This window comes from Solanum stenotomum, chromosome 7 (assembly GCF_019186545.1).
Source record: "Solanum stenotomum isolate F172 chromosome 7, ASM1918654v1, whole genome shotgun sequence".
Classification (NCBI taxonomy): domain Eukaryota; kingdom Viridiplantae; phylum Streptophyta; class Magnoliopsida; order Solanales; family Solanaceae; genus Solanum; species Solanum stenotomum.
Genome location: NC_064288.1, coordinates 34,056,072 through 34,068,621, shown reverse-complemented (window position 1 = coordinate 34,068,621; position 12,550 = coordinate 34,056,072). Strand labels below are relative to the sequence as shown.

General features: G+C 39.5%; 1 long non-coding RNA gene across 1 annotated transcript; it reads left to right on the top strand.

Annotated features, from left to right (window-relative positions):
• The first annotated feature begins 878 nt into the window (after window positions 1–878).
• Window positions 879–3,149, top strand: LOC125870229 (uncharacterized). Its single transcript, XR_007446875.1, has 3 exons — window positions 879–1,006; window positions 1,467–1,543; window positions 2,769–3,149. It is a non-coding gene; the product is annotated as an uncharacterized LOC125870229 (long non-coding RNA).
• The last annotated feature ends 9,401 nt before the right edge of the window (window positions 3,150–12,550 follow it).

The window sequence follows — 12,550 nt, the reverse complement described above, 5'->3', positions numbered from 1 at the left end:
TGCTGAAGCTTGTGAGTTGTTTGATATATTGTATTTATATATATCTGCTTTTAGTTTTGGTATAGATATCATGGTGGCCTCGACGGCCCAATCAGGACTTCTGTGGTAGTTGACTATTTATTTATATGATCTCCTGGGAGTAGCTGTTTCTTTTATAGATCAGTTGTGTAATGACCTTCTTGGTCATTTTTGTGTCTTGCCTTCTGTGTGTCGTTTAGAGCGTTCCTATAGCGACCCCAAGTCATTTACGACTTGCTGGGACTGACAGTTCGGTCACCTGGTCGTTCGTTTGGTCTTGGTGTGAGTTTTTGTGTTTTGGAGCTTTTGAACCTTGAATGGTCATTTTCGATCAAAAGTTCAAGAAGATGACATCGGAATCCAATTCTGACGATTTCATCAGCTCTGAAAGGGTCATTTTAGGCTAGTAGCATGGTCGACATGACTCTTGAGGTTTTCAATGTGAGTCAGTGCAATTAGGCGTTTTAGCCTTTGAATTTTGGCTTAAGTTTGACTTTGGTCAACATTTTGAGTAAACGCGCTCGGATGAGAATTCCGTCAGTGCGGTTAGCTCCGGAATGTTGAGTTTGGTCTAGATTGACCCTTCTTTTGTGTCCCGAGGTTTTTGATATCTTTCCGAGCCCTTTTGTGGGTTTTGGCTTAAAATGGCCTTTGGAAGTGGGACCCACTTTTTATCGAAATGACCTCTGATGGAAATTTCGACTGCGCCGTTGAGTCTGGAATATCGAATTTGGTATGGTTGCATATCTCGTTTGCGTGCACGGGGTTCCGAACGAGATCGGAGTACCCCGTCGGGGTTTTTAGTTTTGGAAAAATTGCAGAAAATCTGCAATATAATGCAGATTTTCAGCAACAATTCCAAAACTTCTAACTCTCTTAACTCTCTCATCTTTTGTCCGATTTGGGCGATTCAAAAGGCAAAGTTGTGAGATTTTTCGAGGGCAACGCGTTGGTGAGCTCGGATAGTGGTTTGGGGTTCCCGTTTGAGGTAAATTTCGCGAAAAACCTGACTGCTGTACTGTTTTCGAGTCCTTGTTTTTGGAATTTTTGTTTTGGTCATATCTCACTCATTTTAGCTCGGTTTTGGGTGATTCGAAGTCCCACATGTTGAGAATTGTCGTGACTTCGTTGTAGAGTGTTTAAAGAGTGCTGGACACCTTTTGATTTTCGTTTATTTCGATTTTGGACTGCTGCAGTAGGGTTTCTATTAGTTGTTTAAAGTGGGTTTTCTTGCTTGTTGGTTTTTGCTGTGTTTTAAGCCTCGGATTGTGTTCCATTTTGGAACACAAGTTTGGAGTGCTGTTTAGGGTCTCTTGACGGAGTCAAATTTGGACAGTTCGGTGCGGGTCCCACGATTCCCGTTTTGACTCCAAAATTGACCCGTCTCCGTTTGTTATGATTTTGGTGTCTAAATGACCATAGTAACGTTGTGACTCTATTTTTGATAGCGGGGCAGCGTTTTGAGACTGTTCGGAAAGGGAAAGCTCCGGTAAAGTGATTTGGAGAGCGCACGGTTGGCCTTAAGGTAGGCTACGGCTTTCCTTTATTTTAGACTGAGCTTAATTGTGTAAAAACATGTCGATTGGAGTGAATTGGGGGTGGATACTAGTTTACTACCTTACTTTGATTAGATACCTTATGTTATGATCGATTGGCCACATTTCGGGTATAGTATCATGTTGTCCGGTTTAGTAGAGTTGCATGTCTATGTGCTAAATGTTATTGTATGCTTTGTATTGTATGCCTTAGTCTAGGTTAGGCTAGCATTGCCTTAGACTTATGACCCGTGTGGGCTGGATAGCCTTGACTTTCTGCCGACGTCGTTCGGATGACTTAGCTCCTTGTAGACTGGAATAGCAGACTTGAGTCTGATAGTTTGAGCCTTAGATTAGGCGTTATCGCTACTTGTTGCACTTCTGTATCTTCTCCCTCGTATTCTGCGGTTCCGGCGCATTCTCAAAGGTTTGGTGCATCACTCGAGGCGTGGGATTGAGATAGTCTAGGCTTGGAGCCTTTTATGTAATATCTTAGAGTGGGCGGCGTTCCACGGTGGTTGTTTTTGGATTGAATCCTATTGGAGATACCATCACCCCCGGGGTCGTTCTTTCTAGCTGGGCTGGGAACGTATCGCTGGCTGGGTAGACTCGGTGATATCGGCGATCGCCCCCGGGCCTCTCTTTCTAGCTGGGCTGGGAGTGTGCTGCTGGCTGGGTGTCCCCGGGTCGCTCTTTCTAGCTGGGCTGGGAGCTGACTGCATGGTAGGACGACTCGTGATATCTACCTCACTCACGGGTCCCTCTTTCTAGCTGGGCTGGGAGCGGACTGTTTGGTTGGGTGCCCCCTAGGGTCACTCTTTCTAGCTGGGCTGGGAGTGCACTGCTGGTTGGGTGGAGTCTGATGGATTATCTTAGTTACTTTGGGCTGGTAGCCTAATTTTTCTTCTTTCTCAGTAGACTTAGCTTTTCCGTGTACCTGTCGGGCTTATGGGGGTTCGTTCAGGTTTTATTTGAGCTTGTGCACGAGTGTACCTTCTGGGTTTATGGGGGCCCAGTTAGGTTTAGTCTAGTTGTACTTAGTTTGTTTCTGGTATGCTCGTGTGCTTCATTTTCTTATCCGCTTTGACCTCTCTGTGTCTAGATTCTATCCTTTCTTATTGTTTTTACCCTTTTTGCTCAGTCGGCCTATGATGCCTACTGAGTACCTGTTGTGTTGGTACTCATGCTACGCTCTGCATCTATTTCGTGATGCAGGTCCCAGTACCAGTTACCAGCGGTGATTAGTTCCAGCCTCCTTTTGCAGTTGTGATTCGGAGACGAGGGCGAGCACTTGGCGTTTTGGGGTTTGTTCTGTCTCCTTCTTTTGATTTAGCTAGTCTTGTTGCCTTTGAGACACGCTCTGTTGTGGTCCACTTTTGGGACTTGTACTCTTTATTAGATAGCTCTGTACTAGTGACTTCCAGGTCCTGGGAGGGATTTCTGTATATATTTATTTTGGGTTGCTTCCGCTTTGTTATCCTTGTTTAGATTATTATTTTCGCTAGTTTCTGCCCTTTTGCTCATTGCTTGATGTTCTGGGTTACGGGTTGGCTTACCTACTGGTAGGGTATAGTAGGTGCCATCATGACTCGAGAAATCGGGTCGTGACAAGTTGACAGGGGCCTTGCCGGCCGATGGCTTAGTTTTAAGCCGAGATATACTTGTTTGATTTCTTGATTGTGTATGGCTGCCATGCGCTAGTAGCAAATGGTTCAGCAGGGTCGGCTCTGGCTTGAGTTTTGGCATTAGGAGCCAGTTGCACCCCTTGAGTTTGGGGAGTGACAAATAACTATTTTGAAGCAAACTTCCTGACAATTTAAATCACATAAGTAGCACTGATAAATAATGTCATTCTCTTGTCTTGGCCATCCTAAAAATAAACGTGACAATTCTCTAACTCTTGAGAAGTTGAATAATTTTTGAAAAAGATATTCAGAAGTATATATCTACATCGGAAGAGAAATTGTTAACAAAAGAAAAAGAATTTAGACTAAAATAAAAATTAAACTAATAGAAACTTAAACTAGCGTTATTACAAGTCATATAAATTTAGACTACATCATGTTAACTTCATATATTGGAAAATTACATACTACTGTATATACAAAGAAAAAAATATATATTATATCATCAAAATTATTTTCCTCAAGTACCCGAGGTTAAGGAATATACCCTCTTATGATAGAAAATTTTACTTCATTAGAATAGTGTTACCTCATATTCCACTAAATTTCGAACTCACTCAACCACAATATATCACACGAAATTTTTGAAAATTCAAGAAGAAGAAGAAGCGTAGAAGATTAAAAAAATTGTGGTTGAAAAATGAGAGGAAACCCCTCTATTTATAGTCAATAAAGGGTAGTATGAGCTAGTGTTTTTGTGTCTTATGTGAAAAGTCATGACATTTTCAAGAAGTCACAACCCTTTGGAAAAGTCACACCTTATTAAAAAAGTCACAACTATTTGGAAAAGTCACAACTCTTTTGAAAAGTCACAACTCATAGAAAAATCACAACCCTTTTAAAAAAGTCACAACTTATCAGAAAAGTGACAACTAATCGAAAAAGTCTCAACCTATGTTAGGGATATTATAGTAATTTAACATTCAAGTTAGGAGTTCATGCTTTAAGGTAATATAGATATAGATATAGATTAGTCTTTCAATGAAAATGTTAGTGCAAGAATTATTTTAATGATGAACAATTCTAGATTCTTGCAAGATATCAAAAAGGAAAGAATAAAGCAGGACCAAACATGAGGCAAAATCAATGGGAATCAAATCGTACAAATGTAACAAACAAGATTTTATTCAAAAGAACTGCAACGGCTATAAAATCTTTAACGAGAGGATTTGCAAAATGACTATAAATCAACTGACCTAATCAAATTTTCAGAAAGGATATACAATCATCACGAAGTAAATTCAGATATCAATATCACTCAAAGGAAAGCTGAAGCTTATGAAAAAGAAGTTGAAGATTAGAAAAAGTAAATTCGGATATCAATACCACTCAAATGAAAGGTAAATATTACGAAAGGAAGTTAAAGATTAGCCTTTGCTTTATTATTGGAAAGAACTATTCCCAATAACCTCTTTCCAAGGATCATTTCTCTTGGGTTACTATATCCTTAGAAAAAGAAGATTTAAGTATTGACTCTCTAAAAATTCTTGAAGAAATCCAAGTAATCATAAATACATTGAGTCTGAATCTTCACACGTGTTGTACTCTACTTTTAACAAGAATTGTACTACTTAGTTTTACTATAAAAACAAAAAAAAGAGGACAGAAAAACATTGAGTGTAGAGATAGGAACTATACTCTAAACTTGTACTCATCACAAAGACTCAAAATGCTAGAAGAGAACACCCTTGCAACTGAAGGGAACTCAACGTAAGATCCACATTGGATCCCAACCAGTATAAAGATGTAACACCCCGACTTTTAAAAACGTCTAAATTAACTCGTATCTTCGTGGAAAGAAAAGGAGGGTGAGTAATAAATTAAAAATGATGTGTTATGTGATATTTTAAGTGTTCAAGTGTGGCATCTCAAGTTTTGATGTTAGGTAAGTGACAAAATAAAAGTTGGCGAAAGTTACCGTAAATTCCTTTTTAAAGATTTGTCTGAAATTTGAGTCAAATGTCTCGGACGTTTTCTCCCAATCTATTAAGATTTATGGTCCCCGCGAGATATCAAATCGAAGGTCTACGAGTCTAGTTTCCAACGCATCAAACCGTTCGTTCATACGACTTCAAAATAGAGAGATATTCGGATTTTAATGGGACTGCACAAGCAGGGACGTGAGCTGGGGACCTAAGTCGGTGGAATGTTACATATATGTTCTCTTTCGACCATTTTCACCATCTTTAAGCTAAAAAACAGAGAAATTAGAGAAACCCATTTCTAGGATCAAGTGAAATATAGATTTTCTCGACTTAAGTCCTTGATGAAAGTTGTTCTACGCGTTGGGCTCATTATCGTGGTATAATTTGTTTTATCGATTGGATAGCATATCACACTTTTGTTGGGACAACAACGGTTTGGATATATTTGAAGGTTTTGAAGCGTATTACGACCTTAAGATCGAGGTAAGACCCTTCTTTCATCGACTCTAGCTTTTATAAGTAAAAAATAGCAATTTGCGACGGAAATACATATATTTTATCTTATTATCATGGTATCTTTTATTTTTGTGTGTTGATTATGGTCCTACCTTGTTGTAATATCGAGGGAGTATTGAGTAAAAGTTATTAGGCCACGTGAATTTAGAGAAAAAGGTATGTTAAGGCTATTCCCTACTTACGACATGTTTCCTTAGTTCTTAGAAGCAATGTATTTGCGTTGTTGTCCTTGATATACTTGTAGCCATGATTGTTGATTGTTGGCTGCTCGAGTTGATATAATCCTTCCTTGTCGGGATTCTTATTTAGTTAGTAGCGTCCCTATTTTGGACACGACTTAGAGGCTATTTGTATAGGTTTCTTATAACTAAACTGCTCGCCTTTAGCGGTTGGATTGTTATTATTGACGTTCGGGCTATTGTGGTTAGCTGCAGGAATGTGATCTATGCCTAGAAGGGCTATGTTCTGCCTACAGGGGTATATGGATGCCTAACAAGGCTATGAGTTGCCTACGGGGCTATATTGACGCCTAACAAGGCTCTGAGCTTCCTACAAGGCCATATTGTTGCCTAAGAGGGCTATGAGTTGTCTATAAGCTACGTTGATGCCTAAGAGATCTATGTGCAACCCACAGGGCTATATTAATGCCTAAGAGGGTTATGTGACTACCTACGGGGCTAGAGGACCACTGATTGGGGTATATAGGTTGATTGGCACCTTCCGGGCTTATGGAGGCCTAAGTAGGTGATCTTGTGTGTTGTTTGTACCTGCCGAGCTTATGAGGGCTTGGTTAGGTTGTTGCTTTATTATTTTTAATAAGTTTAGATTTAGGAGCATGTAAGTACACTCATCTTAGCCTTGATTTATTTATTGGATTATTCCAGAATATCAGGATACCTCATCATAGTCTATTGCCTTTCATACTATGTGCATTATTTTGTTCTAACGCCCCATGGCCTTGGGGGCACTGCATTTGTGCATGCAGGTGCTAACAGATGACTGAGTAGACCTCCTCAGCAGCAGGATTGACTTTTATCCGGTTGGCTAGCCCCTTTCCTTCGGAGCTGCTAGAGTTGGGAGGGTTGTTACCTTTTGTTGTATATATCGTTATGGGTAGGCTGGGCCCTGTCCCACCAATATTTACTACTCTTAGAGGCTTGCAGACTAGTGTGTGGGGTTTATAGTTACGTTATCGCCATGCTGGCCTATGTTGTTGGTTTGCGGAAGCTTGTGAGATGTTTGATGTATTGTATTGATATATACCTGCTTTTAGTTTTGGTATAGATATCATGGTGGCCTCGACGGCCCAATCAGGACTTCTGTGGTAGTTGACTATTTATTTATATGATCTCCTGGGAGTAGCTGTTTCTTTTATAGATCAGTTGACAGGGGCCTTGCCGGCCAATGACTTAGTTTTAAGCCGAGATATACTTGTTTGATTTCTTGATTGCATGTGGCTGCCATGCGCAAGTAGCTAATGATTTTGCACGATCGGCTTGGCCCTGAGTTTTGGCATTAGGAGTCAGTTGCGCCCCTCGAGTTTGGGGCGTGACAAAAGACATCTTGCATCAATCTTAGTGTATGCACTTTTCTTTTTTAGTATTTATTTCTGGATCTAATAGTCAACTATTGAATTTAACTAGTTGACTATTTGAAGAAGAAAAATTAAAAAGAGCAATTTACCCNCCCCCCCCCCCCCCCCTCCGGATCTTCAATTGATATCAGAGTCTTGTCTCATTAACATTTGTTTAGCAAAAGCGAGATAAAGATCATGGCATAAACAAATCATGAGCACACTATTCTAAGAAGGGACATATCAGACAAGACCTCTCTATTTCAATGAAATCATTTCTCCCACCGAAAAGTAAGAATGGAAATATTTATAAAATCATATGATGTGAAATTTTGGAGGGTTATCAAATTCAGACATTCCCATTCCAACTTCAAAAAACTCGAAAGATAGTAAATCCTCAATCACTCGAAGCTTGGAAATCTATACGAATAAACAACTGGAGTGTATTCAAATAAATTCCAAATTAAAAAAATGTCCTATATAATGTTATTTGTGGGGAATAATATGAAAATATATCATACTATGAAACTCCTAAGGAAATGTGGGATAAACTTGAAGTCAATTTTGAAGGAACTATCAAAGTGAAATAAACTATAACTTCTCTGCTAATATATGAATATGAACTATTTCAAAGGAAGGAAGGAGAAACTATTGAAAGTATGTTCGCACGACTCAGTAAAATCATTGGTGAACTAAAAGCTTCAGAAAAGAACATATCCTCAAATTTAGCATATGTGAAGAGTTCTCAGAAGCTTACCACTTCAATTGCATGCTAAGGTAGTTGCACTTGAAAGCATGAACTTAAGCACTGAAACATATGATGAGGTAAGAAGAGACTTAATTGCTTTTGAGAAAACACACCATAAAACAAGGTCAAGAAGACACGAAGTCCAAAAAAAGGCTTTAAAGGCAAATCAAGAGGGCATAGGAGAACAAGTAATAGGAGAAGATGAAATTGCCTTAATCACTCTATCAGTCATGGAATCATTTAGGAAGTCCAGAAACAATAGAAGAGGAAGAAATTTCGGAAGAGGCAATTTTATTACTGATCAACCTAAAAATGATGAAAAATGCTATGAATGCGGAAAATATAGACATAGAGCCAGTGAATGTAAAGAACTAAAGAAAAATTATTCCACAGGAAATCAGAAGAACATGGCACTAAGCAGCTGGAGCAATAAAGACAACTGAAAAAATGAAAATAAAGAAATTGGAAATATTTTCTTCATGACAGTTGGAGAATCGAGCACAGTGGTATATAAGAATTGCAATGGATCAAAAAAATTTGTTAGATCATGATTGTCATGCCTCGAGCTACCCTCAAGACGCAGACATGGGACCTAGGATCACAAGTGACCCCAAGCTAACCTTGCTGGCATGACATGAGCATACTAAGAATAAAAATAACTTATGCGGAAGCTAATCATAAGTAAATCTGAAATTATAAGGAATACCCATATACTAGAACTGAGTATATGAAATCTGAGAGTTTAATACAAGAGAAATATCAAACCCAAATACTAAGCTGAATTAAACTATGTTTGAAATAAGCCTCTAAACTGACTAGAAGTGTTGGGACATTCCCCAGGTAAATCTAGCAAAAGCTGGAAACTAAAGACTAAAAGAGATAAAAATAGTCAAGTCACTAGTCCTCGAAGAATGAGGGTCCTTGAAGAATGAGGACTCACCACTGATGTTGTTGAACTGAAAATCGGGGACCGATCTATGCGTAATCTGACTGCTGAGGACCTGAACCTACATCACGAGAAGATGTAGCGCAGAATATGCGGAAGTACTTTACAGGTGCTAAGCATGAGGGATAAGTAATGCTAAAATAACATATAACTGAACAAACCAGTAAATCAATAATATAATCTGAACATGATAAGGATACTAAAATACTAAACATAAATAAACTAAATGCAACTACTAAGTTATAACAAGCTGAGACTGAATACTAAAACATGGTCAATGCAATAGAGTCTGACTGAACTGTGGGAGCTACTAATAACCGACATAAAACCATATGAGCTAAATGTGGAGTCCGATATGTACGCCCCATCGAGAGGACCCAATACACCCAGCCAAAGGTATAGAGGCATGCTGGCGTGATCACTAAACTGATGTGCACAAAGGGGAATTACAACCTACGTGGCTCGTATTTCTAGGACTAAATGGGTGACTGACCCTAGTACAACTCGGTATTATGCTACTCCCAATATATTAAGTTATTTACTGAATTAGTGTAATATACTGGATAGCTCAAAACTGACATGCAAACTGAGAATGCAACATTATTATATTGATAATGACACATTCAAAAACTGAGGCATACATATCTGAAATAACTTAAATATCTGACCTAGCCTGTGTAAGTCAAGTATTACAAAAGTACATAGCTAGGGCTTTGAAATTCATGCAAGAAACAACGTAATAACATGATAATCTGGTTTGGGACATGTAATGAAATTATTCATGATAATCTGATGAAGTTCTTTAAACCCTAGGTGTAGTTATTAACAGGGAATCAAGAATCTGACTAAATTCTAGGGACATAATGGGCGAAAGGAACCCACTAGTGAAATGCCACATACCTGGTGATGAATTCCACGGAGAAATCTTTCGATTTAGGGGCTGGAACTGATGGAACATTGCTCCATTCTTGAACTAGGGTTCTTGACCTCTTTTCTTCTCTTACGCTCTAACTTTTATAAGGTTTGATTAATGATTTGACTTAGGTAAGTTCTAGTTATGTTTCTAGGCTAAAACTAACTAAAACCTCATTATTTAGGGTCTAAATGATGTAGTTTAGGGGTCGAATGAAATAGGAAAAGACAAAAAGACATTCGACTTAACTGTTGTCGGAGTGATTGATGGACGGGACTAACGGACCATCGACTTACTGAAGGTCTGTGCTGGTCGACCGTCGATCAGTACTGAAGTTGGGCTTCTGAGAGTCTGATCCACAGCCCTGGACTACGGACCGTGGTCTGGCCTACAGTCCATAGGTCCTGGAGTGGGTCTACCCTTAGCCAAAATTTGGACTGAGTTTTGGGTAAGGGCTACAGTTACCATTCACAGACCACCAGCACGGACCGTGGGTCATCCTACGGTTCGTAGGTGGTGCCCGTAGGTGTCTCTTGTAGTTTCTTAAATCTGCAATCTAATGTTTTTCAGATACAGGGTGTTACATTATCTCCCCCTTGGAAACATTCATCCTCAAATGAAGGCTAAACTAGCTGATATGAAGAAAGAGGGCTGCAATCCCTACCACTAAAATACTGACACTGATTTCTGACTGAACTAAGTTCCAAGAACATGCAAAGAAACTGAAAATGCAAGTACAACTGAAGAAACGTGATACTAATACTAAATTTTATGCATGAATGACTGAAAAACTAAAGAAGAACTGTTACCTTAAGCTAGAGTGGAATTGGAAGGAAAGAGGTGAGGATACTTTGTCTTCATGGCTGCTTCTGCTTCCCAAGTAGCTCCCTCTGCGGACTGACTCCTTCACAAAACCTTGACTGATACGACTTCCTTGTTTCTCAACCTTCGAACCTGACGGTCAAGGATTCCAACTGGTACCTCTTCATAAGTACCATACTTTTTAAAGGTACAATAGATGTTAGATCACCCACACATTTCTTCAACAGCGAAATGTGGAAAACCGGATGCACTGCTGCTAGTTTTGTTGGCAACTCTAACTCATAAGCCAGCTTACCAACCCTTTTCAAGATCTCGTAAGGGCCTACATATCTAGGATGGAGTTTTCCCTTCTTGCCAAATCTCATCACCCGTTTCATAGGCGACTCTCTCAGGAAAACCCAATCATCAACTTGGAACTCTGGCTCCCTTCTCCTTACATCTACATAGGATTTCTGGCGACTCTGGGCTGTCGTAAGTCCATATCTAATGAGTTTCACTTTCTCCATATCATTATGAACTGAATATGGCCCTATCAAGGCTGCTTCACCCACTTCAAACCAACTAACTGGAGATCTACATCTATGCCCATACAATGCCTCAGAAGGGGCCATCTGAATGTTGGAATGGTAACTATTTTTGTAAGCGAACTCAATAAAAGGGAGGTGATCATCCCAACTACCCTTGAAATTGATCACACACACTCTCAATATGTCCTCTAAGGTCTGAATGGTACGCTTTTCCTAACCATCCATCTACATATGAAATATTGTGCTAAGGTTAACCTAAGTACCAAGACCTTTGTTAAATGACTTCCAGAAATGAGAGGTAAACTGAGGACCTCTATCTGAGATGATGGACAAAGAAACCCCATGAAACCTCACAATCTCATTGATGTAAAGCTTGGTGTAGTCCTCCACCGAATCTGTAGTCTTCACCACCAAAAAGCGCAAAGACTTAGTATATCTATCAACTATCACCCAATTGGAGTCATGTTATCTGCGAGTACGAGGTAAACCTGTGATAAAGTTTATGTTGATCACTTCCCACTTCAAAGTAGAAATGCCAATCTCTTGAGTCATACCTCTTGGTTTCTGATGTTCTACCTTGACTTGTTGGCAATTAGGGCACTTAGCCACAAAATCTTCCATATCCCTTTTCATGCCATTCCACCAATAGAATTCCCACAGATCACGATAAATTTTAGTGGCACCTGGATGAATAGATATCTGGAGTTATGGGCTTCTGCAAGAATCTACTGTCATAACTCATCAACCATAGGAACACATAATCGACCCTGATAGCGAAGCACACCATCTTCCCCTTGGGAGAAAACTTCAACTCTCTGCTTGTGGATTACACTCTTTATTTTAAGCAATATCGGATCACTGTTTTGCTTTTCCTTAACCTCCACTACCAATGAAGATTCTACCCCATTCTGAACCGTTACACCACATTCTGTTATGCTCACAAGACGAAATCCTAGGCGAGCAAGTCTGTGAACATCTTTTTCTAGCTCATTTATTTCTTCCTCGGCATGTACTACACTACCCATAGATAATCTTCTAAGAGCATCTGCTACTACATTGGCGTTACTATGATGGTAATGCACACTCATATCGTAATTCTTGAGGAATCTAAGCCATATCCTCTGGCAAAGATTCAACACTTTCTTGGTGAACACATACTGAAGGTTCTTATGGTCTGTGAACATATCTACATGAACACCATACAAGTAATGTCGTCTCCAAATCGTAAGTGCAAAAACCACTTCTGATAGCTCTAGGTCATGAGTTGAATAGTTCTTCTCATACACCTTAATCGGTCTAGAAGCATAGGCTATACCTTTACCTCATTGCATCAACACATAAC